At 40.8% G+C, this 27155-nt stretch overlaps 1 pseudogene; it reads right to left on the reverse strand.

The window, feature by feature from the left end:
- Positions 1 to 3979: 3979 nt before the first annotated feature.
- Positions 3980 to 26326, reverse strand: LOC105542675 (annotated as a pseudogene).
- Positions 26327 to 27155: the final 829 nt, after the last annotated feature.

Below are 27155 nucleotides of genomic sequence, written 5' to 3' on the forward strand. Positions count from 1 at the left end.
AATGAGTCCTTGAGAAATCAGAGGCTGGGGCAAGGATTAAAGTGCTAACACTTTACTTTGAAGATACAAGCCCATAAGAGTGAGGGAGAAGTAAATAGGAAGTGAAACAAGAAAAAAATGTGTGAGGCAGTGCAAGGTAATTAATTACTGCACTGACAACTGCTTCACAATGAGGTCACAAAGAGACACAGTAGGTCCATATCTGACAACTTTTATGTTCCACTTCAAATCTCAGCTCTATTTCCCACTCCAATCACTTCTGCAGCAACAGTTCTACACAGGTCTCAATCACTTTTATACAGGTGCAACCTGAGAGTATCTTTCTTCGGTTTCTCTCCTCCCGCTCCAGGGTCACTCTAATGCCGATGTGGGATGCTGGGAGAGCCCACTCAGCACTTACACATGTACAACCTGGAAGTACTCAGATGCATGTACAACCTGGAAGTACCCAGGAGTTAACATCCATGGGGAAATAGGAGCCGATGGATAAGTGTTCCCCTTTCATGTTTCCAGGAGGATAATTCTTAGATGCACTTCACAAAGCTCCTTTGATCACCTGACATCACTGAGCATCAATCACCACCCATAGTGGTGCCTACTTAATAATGTATCTTTGTACCAGCTTTCCCACCTTCTCTGTTTCACTCACAGTGTCTCTCATTCCTACTTCTTGGGATCATTTCCCAAGTGAATTATCTGTTTGCTTACTTTGTCTCTGGCTCTGCTTCAGGGTGAACAAACAAAGCAAAATCTTTCAACAGGAAGTTTGGTCAGCATGCACAACAGATCACAACCAGCAACTACGCCTTGAAGTGGTCCACAGGAGAGATAGGATCCCTCCTATTTCCCATTTTCACTGGTCAAACCTTACCTCACAAGGAGACAACTCCTAGTCTTTCCAGGTTGTGTCATCTGGTCCATTCTCAATCATTCAGGAAGTCTAATCTCATGTTTGAAGGGTGACCTGATGGGATAGGGTGGGAGGTGGAGAAGGGATGGATCAAAGCGATCCAATAAGGTGCACGAGTTTATTGTCCCATACAACGAAGGAAATTATATTCAGAAAAGTAAGAGAGTGGGAAGTTGGCAGAGTTTGAGAGTCTACAGAACAGTCATATGGAGAATCTGCCCAAAAAGCTGTTGAAGCTCAGATCTGGAGCTCAGAAGAGAGGCCAGAGCTGGAGATTTGGATTTGAGAATAGTCAGGACACAAGAGGCTTGGAGGCTGTGGTGAGGATAAAGTCAATCTAAGGAAGGGAACAGAGAAGAGTCCATGTCAGAGCTTAGTATCCGAGTGGAGCAGAGAGTGCAGAGGAAAGGAACCAAGGGGAGAAAACAATCTGAGTGAGGAGAACAGGCAGATGTTCTGTTGGTAGAAGCAAAAGGAGAGAGGGTAAGAGTGAACAAAATGCTGTGAGAGGGTCAAGCAAAAGGAAGACTGAAAAAGAATCTGTCCTGTCTGGCAATTAGAAATCCATCTGTAAATCCTATGAAAATTCTGCTACAGTGGGAATATGGGCATGTAAGCCAGACCACAGTGGGCAGGGAGAAAACAGGAGGCAAAGTGGTACCAGCCTCCATAGATGCTCTCAGAGGAACTTTAAAATGTTGGCCGGGAGGGGAAGCTGCTAAAGTCAGGGAGGGAAAAGAGGAGCTAATATTTACCTCGCAAGAGTCTTCCACAAAAGTCCTCACCAACTGTACTCCACAATCCTGGGAGAAAGGGATCACCCCAGAAGGAGAAAAGAGGAAACCAAGGCTCAGTGACATTGCTGGTCCAAGGTCACAAGACCACGAAGGGGTGAGTTTACACCCAGGAAGTTGCACCTAAGATTGTATGATTCTGATTTTTCTGCTACATTATGCACTGCAGAAGGAAACAAAGATCTGGGAAGGACACTTCAGGCTGGGAGGGACGAGTTCATGTACAAGTGAAGAGAATACATGGTGGAAATCGTGCCACAGGCAGTGGGAGGTGAGGGGAGAATGCCGTAGGTACATAATTGATTGGAAAATTCAACAAATAACAAAACCATGGACATGCTTTTATCCCTGTTTTGGGGGATTCCCTTTAATTTCAATCTCTAAATTAATGGATAGCCCCTAGATTCCTTGCCCAGAAATTAGGTTATGTTGCCTCCAAAAATAGCACTGGACCTGGAAAAGCATAAGCAAGTGGGTGCAAGGAGCCTCTTACTCACAGGCCCAGGCCTAAAATATTTCTCTCTAGGGATGAAAACAATATTATATAATGAACAAGAAATACCAGCATTGCTGTGGAAGTGGCAAAAAATGTAAAAGAAACGGTTTCTTTTCTTGTCTATAATTTTTAAGTTTTAATTTTGAAATAATTACAGAGTCACAGGAAGTAAAATAACTAAGTTTTGAAGGGGAAAAATTCAAAATGTGCTTTCCAACAGAGAGACAGCATCAGCAGGTACAACAAAAGGGGTTTCTCCATAGATCATACATTCACAAGGCATTATTAGCTCAACAGTGAGAAAGCCACCGGTGTGTTTTCGGTGACATCCATTTCACAGTCTAAACAGGTACTATTAATGTGTTCACTTACAATTCCAGAAGAAAAGGCACAACTTGGCAGGAATAATGATAATAATAATATCTGGGGAATCCTAAAGTCAGGTGCAATAACTAAGAGACAACACCTTGACTAACAGTCTTGGATCCACTTTTTAGTCAGGGCCTTCTACCTAGAGGGAAAAGACTTTTCTCCCAGAAGCTAGAATCTTTCTTTCTTTCTCCTTTCTTGTTAAACCATGAAAGCAATGTTTCATTTGCTCAATATTACACTTACAAAAGGAGATTACAAAAAAAGGCATCACAAAAGCCTCTTGGACGTTCAGCTCTTCCAACCAATACAACTCCTAGGTTTTAGACAGGGCCTGGGAATACTTCATCGGTCTTAAAATAGGAAAACAGACACTATGGCTACAAAAGAATTTAAAAATAAATGAGGTAGATAAATTAAAGCTTTCACACCCAGGAATTGCCTATTCCAACTTCATAGCCTTCATGAAATATTCAGGAAGAAAACAAAAAAAACTTCATAATTACTTGGCTTAAGTCCCAATTTTGTTGAACTAAGGAAATTCAACAAAAAAATTAGTATATGAACCTGTGATAGGAAACACACCCTTCCATGAGTTTCTTCTCAAGAATGAAAACCCAGTTATTCAACAGAGTAGGCACTGACAAACTAAATTAAGTCACCTGAAATTCCCTGCTCAGGTGCCCACCTCTTCTGGGGTTCAGGAAGAGGACAGCACCTGGGAAGTGTGGGGAGGACACTGGCACTCTCAGGGCTCCAACTGAACTGCATTTAAGCAGCAACACACAGACTAACTCCCTAAGGACTACCATAAGTCCATCTGAGGGCATCCGACTTATGGTTCTAAAGTTGAAGCAGGATAGGCATGGTGGTTCACGCCTGTAATCCCAGCACTTTGGGAGGCCAAGGTGGGCAGATAATTTGAGGTCAGGATTTTGAAACCAGCCTGACCAACACGGTAAAACCCCATCTCTATTAAAAATACAAAAAAAATTAGCCAGGCATGGTGGCACATGCCTGCAGTCCCAGCTACTCAGGAGGCTGAGGCAGGAGAATCACTTGAACCCAAGAGGTGGAGGTTGCAGTGAGCCGAGATCACGCCACTGCACTCCAGCCTGGGTGAAACAGTAAGACTCCGTCTTTAAAAAAAAAGTTGAAGCAATTTTATAATTCTACAACCTTAGTTTTATTTTTTTTTAAGTACATTCAAAAAAACAAACAATAAGATGGGGACAGGGTTGGGGTCTATAAATAGGCCCCTAAATAGATGGCAGACCTTGTCCTTTTACCCACATACAGTCATCATGGAAGTATACAGTACCCCTCTCCCCTCAATTAGGCTAAGTCATTGTCTTTTCCATGTTGGTTCAATAAGTTCCAATGGTTCTACCTTGAAATAGGTAACCAGTCTCACATCTCCACGTTCACCAAAGGGGCCAGGATTTCCTTGGGAAACATTTCTGAGACTTTTTTCTGTCTGTACTTAACAGAGCCATGGTATTCTCCATGGCCAGCTTCCTCCCACAGCGGGCTGAGTTATTGTTCGCCCCATGGATCATGTAAAGGACTTTGAAACTGACTTTGGTGGTAAAACTCGCCCACAAATGTTGCATACAGAAGACTTCTCTCCAGTGTGAGTCCACTCGTGAATCTGAAGAGTGCCAGCGGAGGAGAAGTTCTTTCCACACCACTTGCAGCCATGTTGCTTGCGCTGTCGGTGTGGCTGGGCCTGTGGGCGTGGCTGGGCTGCTAACAAAGCAGTCATCCTGGGGACAATGTTAAGGGTCCCACAAACATGCCAGGAACTTCAACTTTGACACAGGTTGGCTGGGCTCAGATAAACATGGAAGGGAGACTGCTCTGACACTTGTGCTTGTAAAGGACCGCCTGGTCTTTGGGATTGACGTTGACTGTGGAGATGCTCGGTGGCTTCCCCTTCCCTTTCTTGGATGAGTCTAGCGTCACAGTGGAGAAAGGACTTTGGAAGAGCACCGAGCCCGGCGTCTGAGGAAGCAAAGCACTTGGGAGAGGAGACATGATGTTTGGGAACAACCTGGTTCCATCTGGCTTCAGCGCAAAGGGCATCAGCCCTGGGGACAGAGAGCTGGCGGTAGAAGGGATGTTGGCATGAAGTAGTTTGGCTTGTTTCAACGCATCCGGAGACAGACCTTGGCTTCCAGCTTTCTGGCTGAGCAAAGTCACAGCCATAGAAACCTGCTGGGATATGCGGCTGCCCAGGGTCGTCTCCCACCGCCAAAGTGGAGAGCATAGGAGGTCCACATGTGCACCTGAATGCGATCTGCTGGGTGAGTTGTACCTGCTGTCCCTGCTGCTGCAGACACAGGGTCTGCTCAAGCACAAATGGGCACTGGGACAGGCAGCACATCTGCACTCTGCTGATTCATCACCACCTTGGTGCCTCATAGTGCCTGCAAGGTCACATTTGTGTTAGCCACTTTGCTTTTGGGTAAATAGCTTATATCTTGGAGGCGGGCAGCAGGACGGTCTCTGTCTTTAGGTACACCACAAGGTCCATAACTGGTTTCTTCCTGTCCCCTGAGCTGACACCATTCTCCCTGTGCCCATCCTCACTGCTTGGACTGGGTGGTTGGTAACTAAGTACAGCTCTGGAGAAGTCTTCTGAAGACACTGGCCCCTCCCTGTCATCAGGATGAGAACAGGTAGATTTTTAGTGTGATTTTTTTCTTATGTTCCAGAAACTCAGAGATGCTAAAGAACTCTGCAGAGCATTTCTCACAGACACACGTCTCCTCCCGGCAAAGCCACTGTACTATGGCTTCATTCTCACTCACCTCATCATCATTCCCTGGGTGGGTCACTGGAGCACCCGCTTCCCCCGCTGGAGCCACAGGAACTGACCCCGGAGTTTGCAGATGTGGCTCCAGCAGCAGTGATATAGGACATTGTGATATTATTTATTTAATATCAAAACAAGCACAATATAAATTATCTTCCTAGCTGCATTACTGTCAAAGAAAAGAAATGAGAATGAAAGATGAGAATCAATATGGAATCTCATTGTATTGATATTGTTTTACTATTTTGCCATGAGAAAATATTCATGTGTCATTTGTGTGTTTAAATTTTTTTGAGAATGAATGAGAAGTTCTAGCATGATGATAGCTGCATGAGATAACATCTTCCTTCTTTCCCTTATAATCATGTTAAAACTTCATTTTAAGCAAAACTAGACTCCTACTATTCCTACCCAAAGTTCAGCAGTTTTTAATAAATAAATGCTCTTCATTTTGTTGTTTGCCTTTGGTCTATTCCAAGCCCTGAAATGATTTTTTTTACAGTTTTGTTCAGTTTTATAGTTGTTTGTGGAAGAGAGCATTTGCTGACCTTTTCACTCCATAACACTGGAACTCAATCATTTAATTTTTATTTGTGCTTATGGTTTTTTTTCTGAGCCAATGATTTTATTTTTAGTAGAGTCTGTATTCTTTTTCTAAGACTGTTGTAACAAGTAACACATGGCCGGGTGCGGTGGCTCACGCCTGTAATCCCAGCACTTTGGGAGGCCGAGACGGGCGGATCACAAAGTCGGGAGATGGAGACCACCCTGGCTAACACGATGAAATCCCGCTCTACTGAAAATACAAAAAAAAAAAAAAAAAAAAAAATTAGCCGGGCGCAGTGGAGGGTGCCTGTAGTCCCGGCTACTTGGGAGACTGAGGCAGGAGAATGGTGTGAACCCGGGAGGCGGAGCTTGTAGTGAGTGGAGATCGCACCACTGCACTCCAGCCTGGGTAACAGAGCGAGACTCCGTCTCAAAAAAAACAAAAACAAAAACAAACAAACAAAAAAAACAAGTAACACGCACTGGGTGCCTTAAAACAACAGAAATTTATTTTCTCACAGGAAGCTGGAAGTCTGAAATCAAGGTGTGAGTTGGGCCCTCCTCTCTGGGAAGGCTCTAGGGAAGAATCTGTTCCATGCCTTTCTCTTTGCTTCTGGTGTTGCTGGCAATCCTTGGCTTGTGGACACATCACTCCAGTCTCTGATTCTGTCATCATATTGCATTCCATTTGTGAATCTTCAGATCATCTTCCCACTGTGTACGTCTGTCTGTCTCTTCTCCTCTTCTTATAAGGACACCAATCACGTTGGACTGGGGCTGTGAAGGTTGTCAAAATAAAAACAAAGTCACTTGTGTTAAAAATCCTCATAAATAGAGCCAAGAAATGCCACGAACGAAGAGTTCTCAGGCACAAATACCTGATAACAAGAATTATGACAAAAGACTGCAAAAACTAAAGCTGTGCACAAAGGCCATCACAACCTTACACACACAAAAATTCTTCTGCAAGGACATCTGCCCAGCAACTGCCTATCTAATCTTGTACTGGCACCACTCTTATTATTGATTCTCGTAGCTAAGGATAATTATTCCAAAACAATCATGTCATTATCCTCATTTTTTCTTTAAAATGTTGTCTGTCTTTACCTCCCTAAATATACGCATAGTTTACTACAGCACACGTGTTCCCATTGCAGTGCCCTATTCTCAAATAAACATTTTTCTCTTAGAGCCTCCCTGTTTGTTATTTAGATTTATAAAATGATATCTCAGAAGTGGGACCCCTGAGTGCACCCACCTCAGAGGAATTGGCAGCCCCTGGTATCAAGTGAAGTATCAACTGAGCCGTTCGTGCTCTATGCTGCCATGAGTTACATTCTCTGTGCTAGTAAATATCCTTTTTATTTCTTGGACTCCCTTCCCTCAGTGAATTCTTTTTCAGTTTCTGAGATAATACAAGATGTTTTGTCTTTTCTGGCAGGTGCTATCTGGAATAAGAACAATGCTTTTCTGATTTGAGTCCTCTGGTTTCTACAGAATTTACATTTTGTTTGGGTCTGCATGTCTGGTATAGTATTTTGTGTGGTCTGCATGCCTGGCTTAAAATTTTTGTGAACACTCTTATTTTTTGTTTCATTTCGGTTTGGTCATGTGCATCTGTAAATCATCTGGCTCCTTTTTCCCCCTTGCTTGTTTCTAAACATTTTCTGAGAGCAAAAATAAACACTCTAAATGGTGGGCACAAGACAGCCAATTAAAAACCACTAGGACAGTCACCACTATCTAAAACATCAGTCCAAACTCCGTGACAGGAATTATAGAATTTTCTTCACTCTTGAGAGATTAATATAAAACAAAAATGATATTCTCAAACATTAAGCCATGCCAGGTTTTTGGGGACTCCTGCCAATTACATGATTTTTCTCGTGCATTTTTTAATTTTTTTTTTTTTTTTTTTGTGGAAATGGGGTTTCACTATGTTGCCCGGGATGGTCATGATCTCTCGGCCTCAAGTGATCCTCCTGGCTTGGCTTCCCAAAGCACTGAAATTGCAGGTATGAGCCACCATGCCCGGCCATGTTTTTAAACCAGTGGCCATCATGGGGATCATTCAAACTCCCCAAGCTTGTTTTACTTAAAGTTGAATTAGAAACTGTAACTGCAGAGTTAACATGTAGAGCCTTCTAAGTTTTCTATATCTCTATTTTTTTTCTGCCGACTTTGAATCTGCTAATTTTTCTACTTGTATTGAGATAAACACACTGCTTATGGCATTCCAGACAAGATTTTTTTTATGGTCTTAAAAGGCTTTCAAACTAATGGCTTTACAACTTACAACAGCTCCATGACAACCAACAATCTAGACACAAAATGTAAATTCTAGTTTGCCTGAAAAACAATTGCTTAGGGTGAGGAACAGTTAATTAAGGGACTGATATTCTAAAATAAAATAGACTACCTATCAGGGTAAATAACATTTAGCTATATGACCAGACCCCATTTTCTAAGAAATATAATTTGTATCCAACTATCTTTTATAAACCAATAAGTATATATTACCATGTATTTAAAATTCTAAAGTTATGTTAAATTAAATGATACTTATAGAATGTCCAAGTCATTTCCAAATAAAATAAATTCCAAAACATAAATAAATGTTTATAAGTTAGGCTCTCAGATTAAACAGGTCAAAATCTTAAGCTCAGCGCAATAATATGAGGTGTCTCTCTGGCATAAAAATGGCTTTGTCTCCCATGCCCAGAAAAAGCAAACAAAGCAAAACAAAAAACCTGCTAAAGTGCTTTCTTACCCACATTGACTAATCAAGCAAACCAGACAAAAAAACAAAGCATATCCTTTGCCCACTTTTTGATGGGGTTGTTTGTTTTTTTCTTATAAATTTGTTTGAGTTCTTTGTAGGTTCTGGATATTAGCCCTTTGTCTGATGAGTAGATTGCAAAAATTTTTTCCCATTCTGTAGGTTGCCTGTTCACTCTGATGGTAGTTTCTTTTGCTATGCAGAAGCTCTTTAGTTTAATTAGATCCCATTTGTCTATTTTGGCTTTTGTTGCCATTGCTTTTGGTGTTTTAGACATGAAGTCCTTGCCCATGCCTATGTCCTGAATGGTATTACCTAGGTTTTCTTCTAGGGTTTTCATGGTATTAGGTCTAACATTTAAGTCTCTAATCCATCTTGAATTAATTTTCGTATAAGGAGTAAAGAAAGGATCCAGTTTCAGCTTTCTACTTATGGTAGCCAATTTTCCCAGCACCATTTATTAAATAGGGAATCCTTTCCACATTTCTTGTTTTTCTGAGGTTTGTCAAAGATCAGATGGCTGTAGATGTGTGGTATTATTTCTGAGGACTCGGTTCTGTTCCATTGGTCTATATCTCTGTTTTGGTACCAGTACCATGCTGTTTTGGTTACTGTAGCCTTGTAGTATAGTTTGAAGTCAGGTAGCGTGATGCCTCCAGCTTTGTTCTTTTGACTTAGGATTGTCTTGGAGATGCGGGCTCTTTTTTGGTTCCATATGAACTTTAAAGCAGTTTTTTCCAATTCTGTGAAGAAACTCATTGGTAGCTTGATGGGGATGGCATTGAATCTATAAATAACCTTGGGCAGTATGGCCATTTTCACGATATTGATTCTTCCTATCCATGAGCATGGTATGTTCTTCCATTTGTTTGTGTCCTCTTTTATTTCACTGAGCAGTGGTTTGTAGTTCTCCTTGCAGAGGTCCTTTACATCCCTTGTAAGTTGGATTCCTAGGTATTTTATTCTCTTTGAAGCAATTGTGAATGGAAGTTCATTCCTGATTTGGCTCTCTGTTTGTCTGTTACTGGTGTATAAGAATGCTTGTGATTTTTGCACATTAATTTTGTATCCTGAGACTTTGCTGAAGTTGCTTATCAGCTTAAGGAGATTTTGGGCTGAGACAGTGGCAGACCCCATTTTCTAAGAAATATAATTTGGATCCAACTATCTTTTATAAACCAATAAGTATATATTACTATGTATTACTATCTCATGACTAAAATTCTAAAATGAAAGCTATAAGATCTTTATTGTGGTATGTGTATCTATATGTGTTTACACATTCTGTATGTTGCGTCTGCATGGTAAAATCTGCCATAGTCAGCTAGAAATCCCTTATCCAGATTGGCTTAGATAAATGAGTGCTTATATAAATTATGGAGTAATCAACCCAAATGCCTTTTAGTGCATGTGACGTAATTATTTCTTTAATAAATAAGCTTGTTTTAAATTTGTTGATGAAATAAAAATAAAAATGTCTTCAGAATTTCAGCATACATTTTTGTCTGGGTTTACTAGTCAGATAGGATTATATTTGTCTCTGCTAGCTATTTTAAGATAATAAAACTATAAACCCAGCCTAAAAACATAATGATCTCTGTTTGTGTAACTCTTTGACAAGTAAGACTAATTTAATAGTGTTGGCTTGATAAAAACAGCTATGTCTTTTAAGTTATCAGCAAAATACCCATATAATTAACTTTCAAGTTCTTACTTAGGTGAACACCTGATATTCACAGACTGTACACATGTTTAACAGGGAAATTACTTGAAATGATGAGTAGCTTTATCTCATATCTCAGCTTTCATAAGTAATTTAGGTAATATTGATAAAAATAAATAAATTAGGTAAATGTAAATGGAATAAAGATTTATAAGTGAATTTTTGTATGATTTAAAATTCTGAAGTTATGTTAAATTAAGTGATACTCATTGAATGTCCAGATCATTTCCAAATAAGGTAAATTCCAAAACATAAATTGTTGAACACAAATATGTTTTTCCTTGGCTTCTTAAATTTTATAGAAAGACTAAGTATATTTGAGATACACACAAATTACACTATGGGGAAATGTTTCTAAAATAATAAAATTCTCATTTATAAAATACTGATATGTGACAGACAGTTCAAAATTGCTCCCTTTGCTTGGCAAAGAATTTATGACTAAGTCCTCAAAAGCAAATGAAACAAACATGAAAATAGACAAATGGGACTTAATTAAACTGAAACACTTCTGCACAGCAAAAAAAAAATCAGAGTGAAAGACAACCTACAGAATGGGAGAAAACATTTGCAAACTATGCATCTGACAAGGGACTAATATTCAGAATCTGCAATGAACTAAAATATCTCAACTACAACAAAAAACAAATAGCCCTGTTGAAAACTGGGCAAAGGACATGAATAGACATTTTTCAAAAGAAGACATAGAAATGACCAAGAAGCAGATGAAAAAATGCTCAACATCACTAGTCAGTGGAGAAATGTTCATTATAACCAAGATGAGATGCCATCTTATATCAATGAGAATGGCTATTATTAAAAATGGCTATTATCAAAAAAATTACAGATGTTGGTGAGGATATGGAAAAAAGGGAATTCTTAAACACAATTGGTGGGGATGTAAATTAGTACAACCTCTATGGGAAACAGTATGGATATTTCTCATAGAACTAAAAATAGAACTACCATTTAATCCACCAAGCCCACTACTGGGTATCTACTCAAAGGAAAATAAATCACTACATAAAAAGGATATCTGCACTCAGATGTTTATTGTAGCACTATTCACAAAAGCAAAGATATGGGATCTACTTAAATATCCATCAATGATTGGATAAGGAAAATGTGGTATATATAGATCATGAAATACTCCTCAGCTATGGAAAGAATAAAATCATGTCTTTTGCAAAAACACAAATGAAACTAGAGGTTATTAAGTGAAATAACTCAGAAACAGAAAGTCAAATACTGCATGTCCTCAATTAGAAGTGAGAGCTAGGCTGGGTGCAGTGTAATCCCAGCACTTTGGGAGGCTGAGATGGGTAGATCACTTGAGGCCAGGAGTTCAGGACCAGCCTGGCCAACGTGGCAAAACCTCACCTCTACTAAAAATACAAAAATTAGTCAGTCATGGTGGCAGGTGCCTGTAATCCCAGCTACTCAGGAGGCTGAGGCAGAAGAATTGCTTGAACCTGGGTGGCAGAGATTGTAGTGAGCCGAGATCACACCACTGTACTCCAGCATGGGTGATAGAATGAGACTCTGTCTCAAAAAAAACAACAACAAACAAACAGTGGGATCTAAATAATGTGCACATATGAACATATTGAGTGGAATAATGGACATTGGAGACTTGGAAGGGTGAGAGGGTGGAAGAAGGGTGAGGATTGATAAGTTATTTGATGGTTACAATGAACACTATTTGGGTGATGGCTACACTAAAAGCTTGGACTTCAGTGCTATGCAATATATTCATTTAACAAAACTGTACTTGTACCTCCTAAATCTGTTTTTCAAACTGCACTTGCATCTCCAAAATCTATAAAAATAAAAAGACTTCAAAAATAAGCATGTTGTCATAACATTTTTAAAAATTTCTTGCTTCCTAGGTTTTCACTAGAAATTAAGGTTACTAAGAATTGAAAATTCTAATTAATATATAAAATTCTGTATATAAAGCATGCCAAAGATTTTTACAAGATAAAATGTAAGAAAGGCATAAAAATGTGTTCTTCATTTAGAATTAAAAAAACACGTGTTCTAAGTTCAGAGGTTATTAAAGGTTATTTCAAAATATGAATTTGGAAAGGAAATATAAACAAGATAGAAATAAACCAGTAAGTAGGACAGAGAGAGATGTAAAGAAAGTTGTAAGTATGAGGATATAGTTTTGGTAAAGAGTTAAAAAGAAAAAAGAATAATTTTGTATGGGAAAGAATTATGTGTGGTAAATTTTTGTCTGAAAGTCAAATGACTGGTTATTTAAGAAAGAGGAAGTGTAATTCAAAGCAGAAAGTCTAAGCATGTCATGGAAGGCATGTGTACATCACAAAATGTTTGTGAAGCATGAATTTATGAAAGACATTTTTGTGTGTGATCAAGTTGGCTATAATTAGAAGGAAATTATAAGTCCTTCTAAAAATTTAGCTGTGATATTAAAAATACAATGATAGGGCTGGGTGCGGTGGCACATGCCTGTAATCCCAGCACTTTGGGAGGCCATGGTGGGCAAATCACAAGGTTAGGAGATCAAGACCATCCTGGCTAACATGATGAAACCCCATCTCTACTAAAAAATTTTTTTTTTAAATTAGCCAGGCGTAGTGGCAGGCTCCTGTAGTCCCAGCTACTCGGAAGGCTGAGGCAGGAGAATGGCGTGAACCCGGGAGGCGGAGCTTGCAGTGAGCCGAGATTGTGCCACTGCACTCCAGCCTCTGAGACAGAGCGAGACTCCATCTCAAGAAAAAAAAAAATACAATGATAGAAAACAAAATAATCTGCTCTCCTATGTTAAAACAACAAAGTTTTCTTGAAGTATTGATCTGCTCTTAGTAACACTGCAAGGAGTTTTGATTTTTAATTCTGAAAGCTGTTTAACAGGTGTATTACAAACTGCAGCTTCTTTCTGTTTTACAGTTTCTATTTCTGCTGAGTTTCTTTCTGAGATGCATTTAATTTCTCTAGTTTCAGGTTGGAAATGCCATCTTCTTTGTTTAGAGTGGTTATTTAATTTCTCAAGGTAGAGAAGTTCTCTAAGGCTCTTAAGGCTTCTCAAATTCATGTCTCAGAAATTCAACTTTTACTGTATTTTGCTGCACGTGATTTGCAGGTCACACACACACATCTTCTGGTTTGGCTGGGGTGATAACTCTTTTAACTTTCTTGTCAGCTCCTGTAACTTTTTTCTTCAGTACTAACTCTGCTGTTATGACCTGACACTGAAATGCTCTATTTTGAAGGCCTGGGAAAGCAATGTTTTCCTTCTGCATAACAATTTCTTGATGTGTCCTAATTGCTCCATGTAACAAGGAGACATCTCATGCTTTTCCTAAGAGCCATGCATTTCCCTGTACAAGGTACTCGTTTTCTTTTTACATTTCTCTATAATATGATACAATGCTCATCACCTTTGGGCCCACAATCTTACTATATCTGATAAAATGCAAGTACCTTTTCATCAGGTTCAACTTCCAGGTACCTGAATGGGCTTCCTATGAGAAGAGATAAACACATTGAAGGAGGTTTTTCTTTATCTTTTTGGTAACTAGCCTAAGAACAAAATGTTTATGCTTTATGAAGACACTTTCCTGTGTTGTCTTTATTAGGTTTTCTGATTACTTGGGAAAACCAGGCTTTGAAAGGGTTAAAGCATTTTTTTCTTTTACATCAGTGTAAGTTTCTGTTTTGTGTTTGAATTCTGATTATCACTCTGGTTAAATGACTTACTATTATTCAATTTTATTACTTAATTAACAGTGACCTGTTATCCTGTCTTTCTTTCTTTTTTTTTTTTTTTTTTTTGAGACAGGGTTTCACTCTGTCCCCCAGGCTGAAGTGCAGTGGCACCATCACGGTTCACTGCAGCCTTGACTTCCTGGGCTCAGGTGATTCTCCCACCTGAGCCTCCTAAATAGCTGTGACTGCAGGGGCACACCACCATGCCCAGCTAATTTTTGTATTTTTTATACTGACAGGCTCTCGCTATGTTGCACAGCCTTGTCTCGAACTCCTGGGCTCAAGTGATCTGTCTGCCTTGGCCTCCCAAGAGTGCTAAAATTACAGGCATGAGCCACTGTACTCAGCCTGTTATCCTGTCTTAATCAAGGGTTTTAAACATTTTGTCATCTTTAACAGGCCTCCCCATTATCAAAATTCTAAATTAAGTCTTTTTGATCTATAATCAACTTAGGGATATTACAGCCAGATCCCTGGAGAGCATCAAAGGATGTATCTCTCATCTTTAGAGATATTAAATGATTAGCCTTATTTAGTAAGTTACACGGGAAGCATTGTCAAATAAATGACACTAGATCTTCTTTCAGTTGCATCTATGTGTTATTGATATGAATGTTCCAAAGTGTATAAAACTCTTAAAATCCAATATATCATCAGTCATAATTCTGCTTATTATGTTATATGTCACAGAAATAATCAATTTCCTTATCAATTGCTGATTATAATGAACTTCTATCAGATTTTTAACCATGGTTCTTCTAAGTTTTTGTCATCTGTAGTTATTGTTTTGATTTTTCTCTAACAGTATTTGCAATCAGATTAGTGAAAAAGACTCTGACAAGTACTCTTCAATAGAGGTTTGGGTTTGTTTGTTTGTTTGTTTGTTTCTTGTTTTTTGTTTTGAGATGGACTGTTGCCAGGCTGGAGTGCAGTGGGGAAATCTCGGTTCACTGCAGCCTCTGCCTTCTGGGTTCAAGTGATCCTCCCACCTCAGCCTCGTGAGTAGCTGGGATTACAGGTGTGCACCACAACACCCAGCTAATTTTTGTATTTTTTATAGAGACAGGGTTTCACCATGTTGGCCAGGCTTGTTTCAAACTCCCGACTTCAAGAGATCTGATTGCCTAGGCCTCCCAAAGTGCTGGGATTACAGGCATGAGCCACAGTGCCCGGCTGGAGGTTTTTTTTTGTTTTTTGTTTTTTAATAACTTTAAGAACAATTGACTAAATAAAAAACTTCAGAACTCAGAAACTGGTGAATTTGTGAGACAACAAATCAAGGTCAAGCACAACAAAAATTAATTACAGGAGATTAAATAACTGATGAAGATAATGTTTTTATGACTTTTATTTGAAACATTATTGGTTCTTCACTTAAATGTTTTGTTTTCCAGATTTAAGAAAATGTTCTCTCAGCCGGGTGCAGTGGCTCGTACCTGTAATCCCAGCACTTTGGGAGGCCAAGGCAGGTAGATCCCTTGAGACCAGGAATTCGAGACCAGCCTGGGAAACATGGTGAAACCCAGTCTGTACTAAAAATACAAAAACATTAGCCACACATGGTGTCACCCGCCTGTAGTCATAGCTACTTAGGAGATTGAGGTGGGAGGATCTTCTGAGCTTGGGAGGCAGGGGTTTAAGTGAGTCGAAATCACACCACTGCAGTCCAGCCTCATCAACAGAGCAAGACCCTGTCTCAAAAAAAAAAAAAAAGAAAAAAAGAAAATATTCTGTCTTAAGCTGTCTGCATTTTTAAGAAATGTGGTAAAGTATATTTTTATGAACAAAGGTAGAAGCATTTACGTCTTTCTCCCTACTTGAATTCTCCAAAAGGTGGAAACTATCTGTGAATATTCATTTAGTTTTCTGCATAATATAGTTATATAGTTGTGTGTGATATAGGCAATATAGTTATTTGCATGAGTTCAATAAAAATTTGCTCTCTTTGTAACAGCATACAACAGGAAACATTTGTTATATTACCAAAGCTCTGACTGGAATATTACATTTGAGAATGTGTACAGAATGCCTGGTTTCAAGGGTTCCCAGTCTTACAGAGAGTAAGTAAAAACTGTCATTTCCTGACAGGCTCAGGAACTTTAAGACTAGAAGTAAAATCTAAAGTCTACTTTGGTTTGGCTTCTTAGCCTCAAGATTTCAAATATGAGATTATTATGTGATCAATATAGACAGAAAAAGTTATATTTCTAAGGAAAAGCTATAATACACTTGTTATTAGATTGTAGTCCTATGCATTATTTTAAGTACTTGTTATGTACCTGCAGACTAGACTAGATTCTAAATTCTTCTAGGTTTCTTCAATCCAGCTTCTATAAAATTATGAAAACTGGGAACTGTTCTATTCCTGAAGCCCTACAAGCAGAAACTAGATAATTTTAAGAAACAAGTCTCATGCCTGATGTATAGGCCACTCTGAAAGTTCAACAAGCCACCCTATAGCATAATCAGAGACATTCAGACTGCGAACTAGGCCAAGAAGTTGACAACTTCATGCTGTGGGCAGCTTGTCCCAAGATGTCAGCACAAGACTGCGTATCATAATGAGACTCTTTTTCACTTGGCAGGATAATGTGCTAATTGAAATTTCACAATCAGGAGGGTGGAGCAACATGGCAGAATGGAAGCCTTCACCGTTTGTCCTCCCTGCTGGAACACCAGGCTTTAACAACTATCTCCACAGAGAAAAGCACCATCATAGGAAACAAAAATCAGGTAAGCAATCACAGTACCTGGCTTTAACTTTGTATCACCAAAAGAGGCATTGAGGAAGGCAGGAGAGAGTCTTGAATCGCCAGGAGAGTGCATTCACTGAGGGACATTACATTGAATTCTGTACTGCCCTGCCATAGAGGAGAATAAAGCCATGCTGGGCTCAGCAAGTGCCTGTGAATGGACCAGACTGAGCCAGAGGGGAATAGCCCATCCCAGCGGTCAGAACTTGAGTTTCTCAGCAAGCCTCACTACTGTGGGCTGAAGTGCTCTGGAGTCGTAGGTGAACTTGAAAGACAGTCTAGAACACAAGGACTGCAATCCTTAGGCAATTCCTAGCGCTAGGCTGGACTTAGAGCCTATAAACTAGGGTGAGTAGTGACCTAGGGAGACACCAGCTGATGTGGCTAAAGGAATATTTGTGCCATCCCTCCTTCCATCCCAGGCAGTGCAGCTTGCAGCAATGAAAGTGATTCTTTCCTTCTGTTGAAAGAGAGGAGAGCAAAGAGTGAAGAGGACTTTGTCTTGCACCTTGGGTACCAGCTTAGCCACAGTAGGATAGGTAATTGGTTAGAGATGTAAGGCCTCCATTCAAGCCCTGGCACCTGGACATTTCTAGACACACTCTGGACCTAAACAGAACCTGCTACCTCAAAGGGAAGGATCCACTCTTGGCAGGATTTATCACCTGTTGATTAAAGAGCCCTTGGGGCCTGAGTAACTACTAGTGATACCCAGGGAGTATACCATGGGCCTTTGGCTCTGACATGTGTTGGCTTTGGGGTGATCCAGCACATTCCCAGCTATAATGGCTACAGGGAAAGACTCCATCTGTTTGAGAAAAGCAGAGGGAAAAGTAAAGGGGACTTTGTGTTCCACTTTAAGTGCCAGCTCAACCACAGTGGGACAGAGCTCTTAGAGGTCCCAAGTTCAGGCCCCTAGGCCTACTCTTAGACAGCATTTCTGGACCTGCTCTGGGCTAGAGAGAAGCCCACTGCCCTGAAGGGTGAGCCCCAGGCCTGGCAGCATTCACCACAAGCTGATGGAAGAAACTTTGGACTTTAAGTGGACATTAGTGGTGGCCTGACAGAACCCCGCCATGGACCAGTGGTGGTGGTGGCCACAGGGAGAGACTTCTCTGTCTGTGGAAATGGGAGGGAAGAGCAGGAAGGACTTTGTGTTGTGGTTTGAGCACCAGCTTAGCCATGGAGAATAGAACATCAGATAAATTGCTAAGTTTTTGACTCCAATTCCTGGCTCCCAAACAGCGCCTCCAGATATGCCTGGGACCTGGTGAAACTCACCACCCTGAAGGGAAGGGCCTTAGGCAAGGTCCAGTGTTGTGCTGGCTTCAGATCTGACCCAGAGCGGTCCCTGTGGTGATGGCCACAGATGTGCTTACATCATCACACCCCCAGTTACAGGTAGCTCAGCAGACAGAGAGAGACTCTGTTTGTTTGGGGGAAAGTAAGGGGAAAGAAAAAGAGACTCTTGCTTGATAATCTAGAGAAGTCTTCTGGTTCTTATCCAAGACCACAAAGGTGGTACCTCTGAGTCTATAAAAACCACAGTGTTATTGAGCTTGAATCCCAAGTCCCTTTGAATACATAGAAAGCCTTCCCAAGAAAGACAGGTACAAACAAGCCCAGGCTGTGAAGACTACAACAAATACCTAACTCTTCAATGTCCAGACACTGAAGAACATCTTCAAGTATCAATACCATCCAGGAAAACATGATCTCGCCAAATGAATTCAATACGTTATCAGGGACCAACCCTGGAGAAACAGAGATATATGACCATTCAGACAAAGAAATCAAAATAGTTTTTTTGAGGCAACTCAAATAAAATGCAGAGAAGGAATTTAGAATTCTATCAGATAAATGTAACAAAGGGATTACAATAATTAAAAAGGATCAAGCAGAAATTCTAGAGTTGAAAATGCAACTGACACATTGAAGAATGCATGAGAGTCTCTTAATAGCAGAACTGATCAAGCAGAAAAAAGAATTAGTGAACTTGAAGACAGACTTTTTGAATATACACAGTCAGAGGAGACAAAAGAAAAAGGATTAAAAAACAATGAAGCATGCCTACAAGATCTAGAAGATAGTCAATAGCCTCAAATGGACCACTCTGAGAGTTATTGGCTTTAAGGAGAAGGTAGCAAAAGAGATAGGGGTAGAAAGTTTACTAAAAGGGGTAATAACAGAGAATTTCTCACACTTAGAGAATATATCAACATTCAAGTACAAGAAGGTTATAGAACACCAGGCAGATTTAACCCAAAGAAGACTACTTCGAGGCATTTTATAATCAAACTCCCAAAGGTCAAAGATAAAAAATTCTAAAAGCAGCAAGAGAAAAGAAACATGTAACATACAATGGAGCTCCAAAATGACTGGCAGCAGACTTTTCAGTGAAACCTGATAGGCCAGGAGAGAGTGGCATGACACGTTTAAAGTGCTGAAGGAAAAACTTTTACCCTAGAGTAATATATCTGGTGAAAATATCCCTTAAGCATGAAGGGAGAAAAAAAGACTTTCCCAGACAAACAAAAGCTGAGGGATTTCAACACCAGACCTGTCCCACAAGAAATGCTAAAGGGATTTCTTCAACCTAAAAGAAAAGCATTAACCAGGCGTGGTGGCTAACACCTGTAATCCCAGCACCTTGGGAGGCCAAGGCAGGCAGATCACTTGAGGTTAGGAGTTTGAGACCAGCTTGGCCAACATGGTGAAACCCTGTCTCTACTAAAAACACAAAAAATTAGCCAGGTGTTGTGGTGTACGCCTGTAGTCCCCGATACTCAGGAGGTTGAGGCAAGAAAATCACTGGAATCCAGGAGGAGGAGGTTCCAGTGAGCTGAGATCATACCACTGCACTCCAGCCTGGGCAACAGACTCAGTCTCAAACAAACAAACAAAAAAAATCCTTTATATTATCTAATATTCATTTTATATTTATATGTTCCCAATTGTCCTCCAAATGACTTTTTAGCTAATTGGTTTGAACAAATATCCAATCAAGGTCCACAGATTGCCTTTGTTGTTGCGTCTTTCAAATCTCTTTTCATCTAGAATATCCTTTTTCCCCCCTTTTTAGTGTTTCATGACACTGACCGGTTGAAGAGACCTGATCAGACAGATGTCTTATAGAACAACCCATCTTCTGAGACTAAAAGTTATTTCTAAATTAAGGTTAAAATATTGGGAAAAAATATGTCATAGCACTGTGTATTTCAAACTGCATTATATTAGGACACACATAAAGTCTAGGTGCTATAATAATCATTGTCCCATTATTGCTGATGTTATAATTATAAATTGATTTTAAAATCAGCTTTAAAAGCAATATTAAATACATTAAAAAGATAAAATATATATTCCTTAATCCAAAAATCAAATTCATGGAATCACACTTTAAGGAAATAATGAACCCATGGCGGGGCGGGGAAATCTATTCATGAATATTTTAAACACTTACCTATTTTATGAAAAAGCTAGAAAATATATGAATATTTTTTACAGTAGTAACTCTGGTTCATTCATTCCTTTATTCAATACATGTTTATTTAGTTCTTGCTATGTATTAACACTGGGTTAGCTACTAAGAATTTAAAGACAAATATGGCACGGCCTCTGCCTTGGGGATCAGCTCGGGGAGCAAGCAAGCACACAGACACTGACACCACAAAGTGAGGAAAACCCCAAAGGGGAGAATTTTCCACCTTTAATGACTTCAGAGTACTTCCCCCAGTACTCCACCTCCTCCCCAGATGAGGAGACACTCAAGGATTGATTACCAATTCATTTGACATTAATTTCTAACGTAATTGCAATGTGGTTTTATAAAAGATAAACAAAATGATATTTCAGGTAGCAAATAGTGACCACCTGTAGCCCTGAAACACTGAAGAGAGCCAAGATATCAGAGTTGATATTTGTTCAACAATAGAATTGTATCCATCAATTTTTTTTATTGCTTGAGAGAGAATGTATGGGGGAAGTCTGAGCATGATTTATTTGTACGTGTAAATAATATCAGTTTTAATGATGCCTTCTTACAGTTTTAATGATGCTACTTACTGAGCCTAAAATTATGTTTCAAAGGCAGTTTATTGACAGCAATGGTGGGTCATGTTTGCCCTGTCTCTAGTCCCAGGACAGCAGCCGAGTGTGCACACTGCAGCTGGCATGCGGAACAGACCCGTGTCCCACATCACTGCTGATCTTGACACAAAGGTTTTACCACTCAGTCTCAAAATGGACCTTGTCAAGTTAAGTTCAGGCACTTTTAAATGTTCACTCAAGTTGCAGTGAGTTGAGATCGTGCCATAGCATTCCAATCTGGGTGACAGAGCAAGACTGTCACATAAACAAATTAAATAAATAATATTCACTCAATTAACTACTTTTTTTTTAGACCGAGTCTCGCTCTGTCACCCAGACTGGAGTGCAGTGCAGTGGCTCAATCTCCGCTTACTGCAACCTCTGCCTACCAGGTTCAAACAATTCTCCCACCTCAGCCTCCCGAGTAGCTGAGATCACAGGCGTGCACCACCACGCTCAGATAATTTTTGTATTTTTAGTAGAGACGGGGATTTCACCATGTTGGCCAGGCTGGTCTCGAACTCCTGATCTCAGGTGATCCACCTGCCTCAACCTCCCAAAGTGCTGGAATTCAGGCGTGAGCCAGCATGCCCGGCCAGCTACTCTTAAAGTATGTCTGTGTAAAACATACTTTATGACAGTCAGACCTGGATGAGATTTTAGAATATCTTTAGTCCATTCCTCTGCCTTTAGACTGGACCATGGCTACTTGGAGTCATAAAGATAAGAATGTATCTTTTTAAAATAAAATGGAATGCCACAAGGAGCAACTTCACCATTTCTGCCAGTAACTTGCTTCATTGTTTAGAGACATTGGCATTTAAAGGCAATCCTCCTACATTCCTTGTGCTTGAGTTTAAAGCTCATTTCTTTGATTTTAACCTTGACAAAGGTGTAGTGCCCAGGATCAGTCCCTGTCTACCTCTCACCCTCCTTTCACATTTTTCCTCTCATCTTCCACTCCATCCCCCTAATATGCTTGGCTCTTCCTCGCTAGCTCCTATTGCAAAGTTTCCATATCACACACCACCATCCCAGCTAGCATATGGCTTGTTTCTCAAGGGACAGTGAGAGGAAAACTAGGAATTTAGAGCAGGCAGAGTGCCTCTGCCCTCAACTGGACAAATTCAGGGGAGCTTTCCCCACCTGTTCAGAGGAGGTAGCCCTGTCTTATTTAGACACTGTTTTAAACTTACTCTGACATTGTTATTAGTAATTCTAAAAACTGGAAACTAATCTATAGTAATGGAAAAGAGATCAGGGGTTGCATGGGGAGGGGGTTAAAGGAGGGAAGAGACACCGGAAAACTTTGAGGGGAGATGGAAATGTTTGTTTCCTTGATTGTGATGATGGCTTCAAGGGTGTAGACAGGTGTACATTCTAAATATGTGTAGTTTATTGTACTTTAATTATATGTTAATGAAGGTATAATTGTTTTAAAAATTCTTATTAGCTCTTAATTCAACTTATTTCAGACCTAGCCTAATTTCAGAAGGCTTGTTTTACTAATTTGCAAAGCCAATAGTTTGTCTCCGCAGTCCTCAGAGCTTGAAAGCACAGCAATAACATCTTTGCACAAGCCCTACTTTGTAAATCAGTCTTAGTTCCCTGTAATCATGTAGCCACTTCACTGTCAATGGGGCTCAGAGAAATTAAGCAGACTGCAGTTTGTTCCTACCAGAGAGCACCACACTTGCAGTTCAGCTGTGTGTGGGCCACCCGGTGACGTTGGAGAGGCAGACCTGGCTCAGTACAAGGGACATTTCATAGGTGACTATTCTGAAGAGGACATTCAACATCATACATATGGATGATCATCCCTCCTACCCTCACCAAAACATTCTCAAGGCCACGGCTAAGTCTTACGCATTCTAAACCTTTGCTGAAATGAAATGGGGTTCACGAACTGTTTCCTTCCCAGCAGCATCCCAGCTGTGTGTTAAGGGGAAGAGATCTAAAACTCTCTCCTCCACATCTACTCCGTCAGCATGGAGGAGGAGAGAAGAGAGACTGTGAGAATCTTGAGCATTTTACAACTCCAGAGCCTTCCAGACTGAGGGCTCAAATTGCATTTAGCTCCAGCACAAGGCAGAAGATGGCAGGAAAAGACAATGATCAACACAATATATGCACATTTAAATGGCCTTTTCCAAGGAGGAGTGTGAATCTTTGATTTAGTCACAAATATCCTTCCCACCCCAAGAAAAAAGATTTCTTCCACCATTCACCTGGATAAATGCAGTACAGAATTTATAGAAGTCAAGGTTCAAATGTAATTGAATGTAACATGAACGTGGCTCAAATGAGCTTGCACAAAATTGGAATTTATTAACTACTATACATAGGAAATCCAGTTATTGGTCTCCATTCAGGCATAGATGGATTCAGGTGTTAAAGGATGCTGTCCAACCTCTGTCCCTTTCCTTTTCTCTCACCCGTGTCAATCCTCTGTGCTGGCTGCATTATAAAGCGGACTCACTCATCCTACTTTATCCAAGACAAAGACGGGGCAGCTGCCTCATTGTTAATATAACGAATCTCGTGGAAGAACTTTGATTGTCTGCTTGGATTAGGTGCTCATTTGTGGACCAATCACTGCAACTAAGAGAATGAGGTGCTCTGACTGGCTACATCAGTGGTCACTGTTCATCCTGTGACTAGGACTGAGAGGGTGGGAGGAAGAGAATCATAGGTCCATCCAAACTATATGGACTGGTTTTCCCAAAGTAAAGAAGAGTTCTGTTGGCAGAACAAGGACAGAAGAGCATGCTTGGAAGCTGTCACAGTCCACTAAAAAGAGGAACAGAAAGAGCTGGCACCCCCAATCAGAAAGGCTGTTGTCTGAAGAAAAAACCCCTCTTCCACTTCCTGCCACTGGAGGGTCACAGAGCTTTTCTCTGTTGCAAACCTCCACAGTTCTCATTCATCTGGGGAAAAAGATTCAGCTTTGGTGGAAAGGTGAATGCCCTGCCTCTGCCTCTGCTATCTTGCTTCTGCAGCAGGAGGAAAGGCCATGGGCCTGCCCTCTCCATTCACAGGAAAATCACAATGCCAGCTTTTAATTTATTCAGAGTGGAGAGAAACTCGACCTTCACAGAGAGGAAAACCACTCTGAGGGTGAGGGAAGTACTGATGAATGAAATATCACCATTCTTGCCTTGACCTCTGAGACTTGGATATACGATAACAGATATTCATGACAGAGTGGTGGAACCTATTATGTAGTCACCTTCTGTGACGAGTTTGAGGTTTGGTCTCTCTGAATGTCCACAACTTGAGATTCTTTCTCCTCCTTCCTTACTTAGCACTATTCTACCCGAGAGAAAGAAGGAGACATGCTAGACCTGCTTTTGAGTCACAGGGACACTAGCTAAAACTCCCTGTGACTCAAAAACAGGTCTAGCTTAATGCTAGGGCCTTTCTTTTACCATTGAACCTCACACCTCCCTGGTCCCCAGTCTGCCATTTTACTGTGTGGCTTTTGGCAAGTATTCTGATCTCACCAAGTCTGTTCTCTCAAGGTCAATGGAAATAATGAGACCTACTTTTGCAGGAAGACACACCTGAAAAAGTTTCTGTAATTCCTTTATTTCCTGAAAACCTAACACAGTTGTTGGAACCTCATTTTTAACAGACTGCATTAGTATTATGAAACATATACTATATACCAATGAAAGTTAACATCCACAACTCCTAAAATGTTAATACACATTCTACGTCTCCGTGCTATGCTGAGAATTGTGTTTTTATCAAATGCTTTTCTCAAGTCCGTGTACAATTGCATCCCATTTCTCCTGACTCTGATGCACAGCCAGCCTACTTCCTCATTAGTATCACTGTGTTAGTCCATTCTCACATTGCTATAAATACCTGAGACTGGGCAATTTATAAAGAAAAGAGGTTTAATTGGCTCTTGGTTCTGCAGGCTGTCCCGGAAGCATAGGAGCTTCTGGGGAAGCCTCAGGAAACTTTCAATCATGGCGGAAGGTGAAGGAAAAACAGGCATGTCTTACATGGCTGGAGCAGGAGGAAGAGAGAGAGCAAGCAGGTGCTATATACTTTTAAACAACCAGATCTCGTGAGAACTCTGTTACAGGAACAGCACTGGGAGATGATGCTAAACCATTAGAGACCTCCCCAATCCAATCACCTCCCATCAGGCCCCACCTCCAACCATGGGAATCATAATTTGACATGAGATTTGAGTGGGAACACAGATCCAAAACTTATCAACTACTGAGGCAAAAATGGGAGAAAAGAGGGGAAAAGAACAGTGTGTGCGTGCGTGTGTGTGTGTGCGTGCTGTGTGCATGTGTGTGTGGGGACATACATTATCTGGTAATGTAGACACCATGATTCTTGTTTGACCCGTGCATTCTTCGTCATGAAGAAAGTATTTTGGCACATCCCCCATCTGGGTTCCACTCCCATCAGGACCCTTCGTGGGAGTCTAGTGACTCCATAGTGTCAGGGGGAATTCAACAAGTTCTAACCTCACACCTAAAGGAGGAGACGCCTTCTGCAAAATTATCCTACTCAAAGAAGAGCAGAAAAGAAGGAAACCCTGCACCCTGATGTCATTCTCTCTGCCCTGTTTTAGATCCTAACTGCCAAGTAGAGAAATACATAGTTTAGGCTTGGTTGGAACAGGATGTGAGAGCACAGATTTAAAGACCACTTCAGGAATTCATTTTTGAGTGACTCATGGGAAACTGGGTGTTAAGTGACTTTTGGGGGGCTGGGATGTGGCTGATACTGCCAGTCATCAGAGAGCACCACTTGGTGTCCCTGTGCCTCTATGGAAAAAGGGAGAAGCCAGCTGCATACTTTTTGTAGACTGGACAGGTAGATGGTGTTACTTGTTCATCATCCTTTGTTGTCCTTGCCAAGGCTCTCTTGTTGGCCATGTGTACACCCTTGCTCCACTGGTTTTGGGTTTGATCTGTGACTTGGAATGTGATAGAGGTACCATATGTCCATTCAACCACAGGCATTAAATGTACTTGCATGGTTGGTTTGCTTTCTTGGGCTTCTGCCATCTGTCATCAGAACAGCATTCCCCAGGAAGTTACCTCCCATCCAGCCTGGGTCCCAAAATAAGTAATATGGAGGAAATTAAACTCAACCCACAGCCTGAAGCAGTGTCTGGAGGTCCTTCCCATTGCATGTCTTCCCGTCCTTCAACCACCTCCTGCTCTCTCCTGGCTTGGGCCGTGTGGACATAGTCGTAGCACTGCATGGCTAAACTCTCCTCAAGAGGATGAATTCCAATCTCATCCGACCCCTTCATGACTACCGCACTGATGTTTCTCATCTCCCTTGAGTCACCCTACTGTGACCTTTCTCCCTTCCTCTCAGAAGATGACACACCATACGCTGTACTAGAAAGATGAAAGCTTTTCTATCTGGTTTAGGTTTCACCAAAAGCAGACCCTCAAACAAGAATTTGGATGAGGAGATTTATTTGTGAGGTGATCCCAGGAAACAGATGTGAGGAAAAAGGGAAAGTAAGACAGGTAAAGGAGACAAGTCAACAAATGGTGCTAAGGTTTGAATGTGTCCCCTCCAAAATTCAGATGTTGCCAGTTACATGATAGTATTAAGAGGCAGTGCCTTTAAGAAGTGATTAGGCCGTAAGGGCCCCTCCCTCATGAATGGGATTAGGGGTCTTTGAAAGGAGCTCGATGACAGGAGTTCTTCCTGCTTCCCCTCTTCTGCCTTCTGCCATCTAAGGACACAGCAAGAAGGCCCTAATCAGATGCTGGTGTCTTGATCTTGGATTCTAAGAAATAAATTTCTGGGTTTTTGTAATAAATAACTCAGTCCCAGGTATTCTGTTATAGCAGCACAAAATGGACTAAGAGAGATGGCATTAGTGAAATTCTGGGCAACTGGAGCTCAATCCATTGCATACCCTCTGAGGAACTATATAAAATGTGCCTCCAATTTTCCCCCAGAAAAGGACCAGGGACACGATCTCATCAACTATTGATTGAGGATTGGGAATGGTAACTCCCTTGTACTTCTGGGATGTGCCTATACCTGGCTAAGTAATCTCCTGCCTCTGATATGAAAGCCTGAGGTTTTGTGTGGAAGCCGGTCACAGCAGGCAACTGTCCTCCACCACAGTGCTGAAACTAGAC

This window comes from Mandrillus leucophaeus, unplaced genomic scaffold (assembly GCF_000951045.1).
Source record: "Mandrillus leucophaeus isolate KB7577 unplaced genomic scaffold, Mleu.le_1.0 Scaffold265, whole genome shotgun sequence".
In the NCBI taxonomy this organism is placed as follows: Eukaryota; Metazoa; Chordata; class Mammalia; order Primates; family Cercopithecidae; genus Mandrillus; species Mandrillus leucophaeus.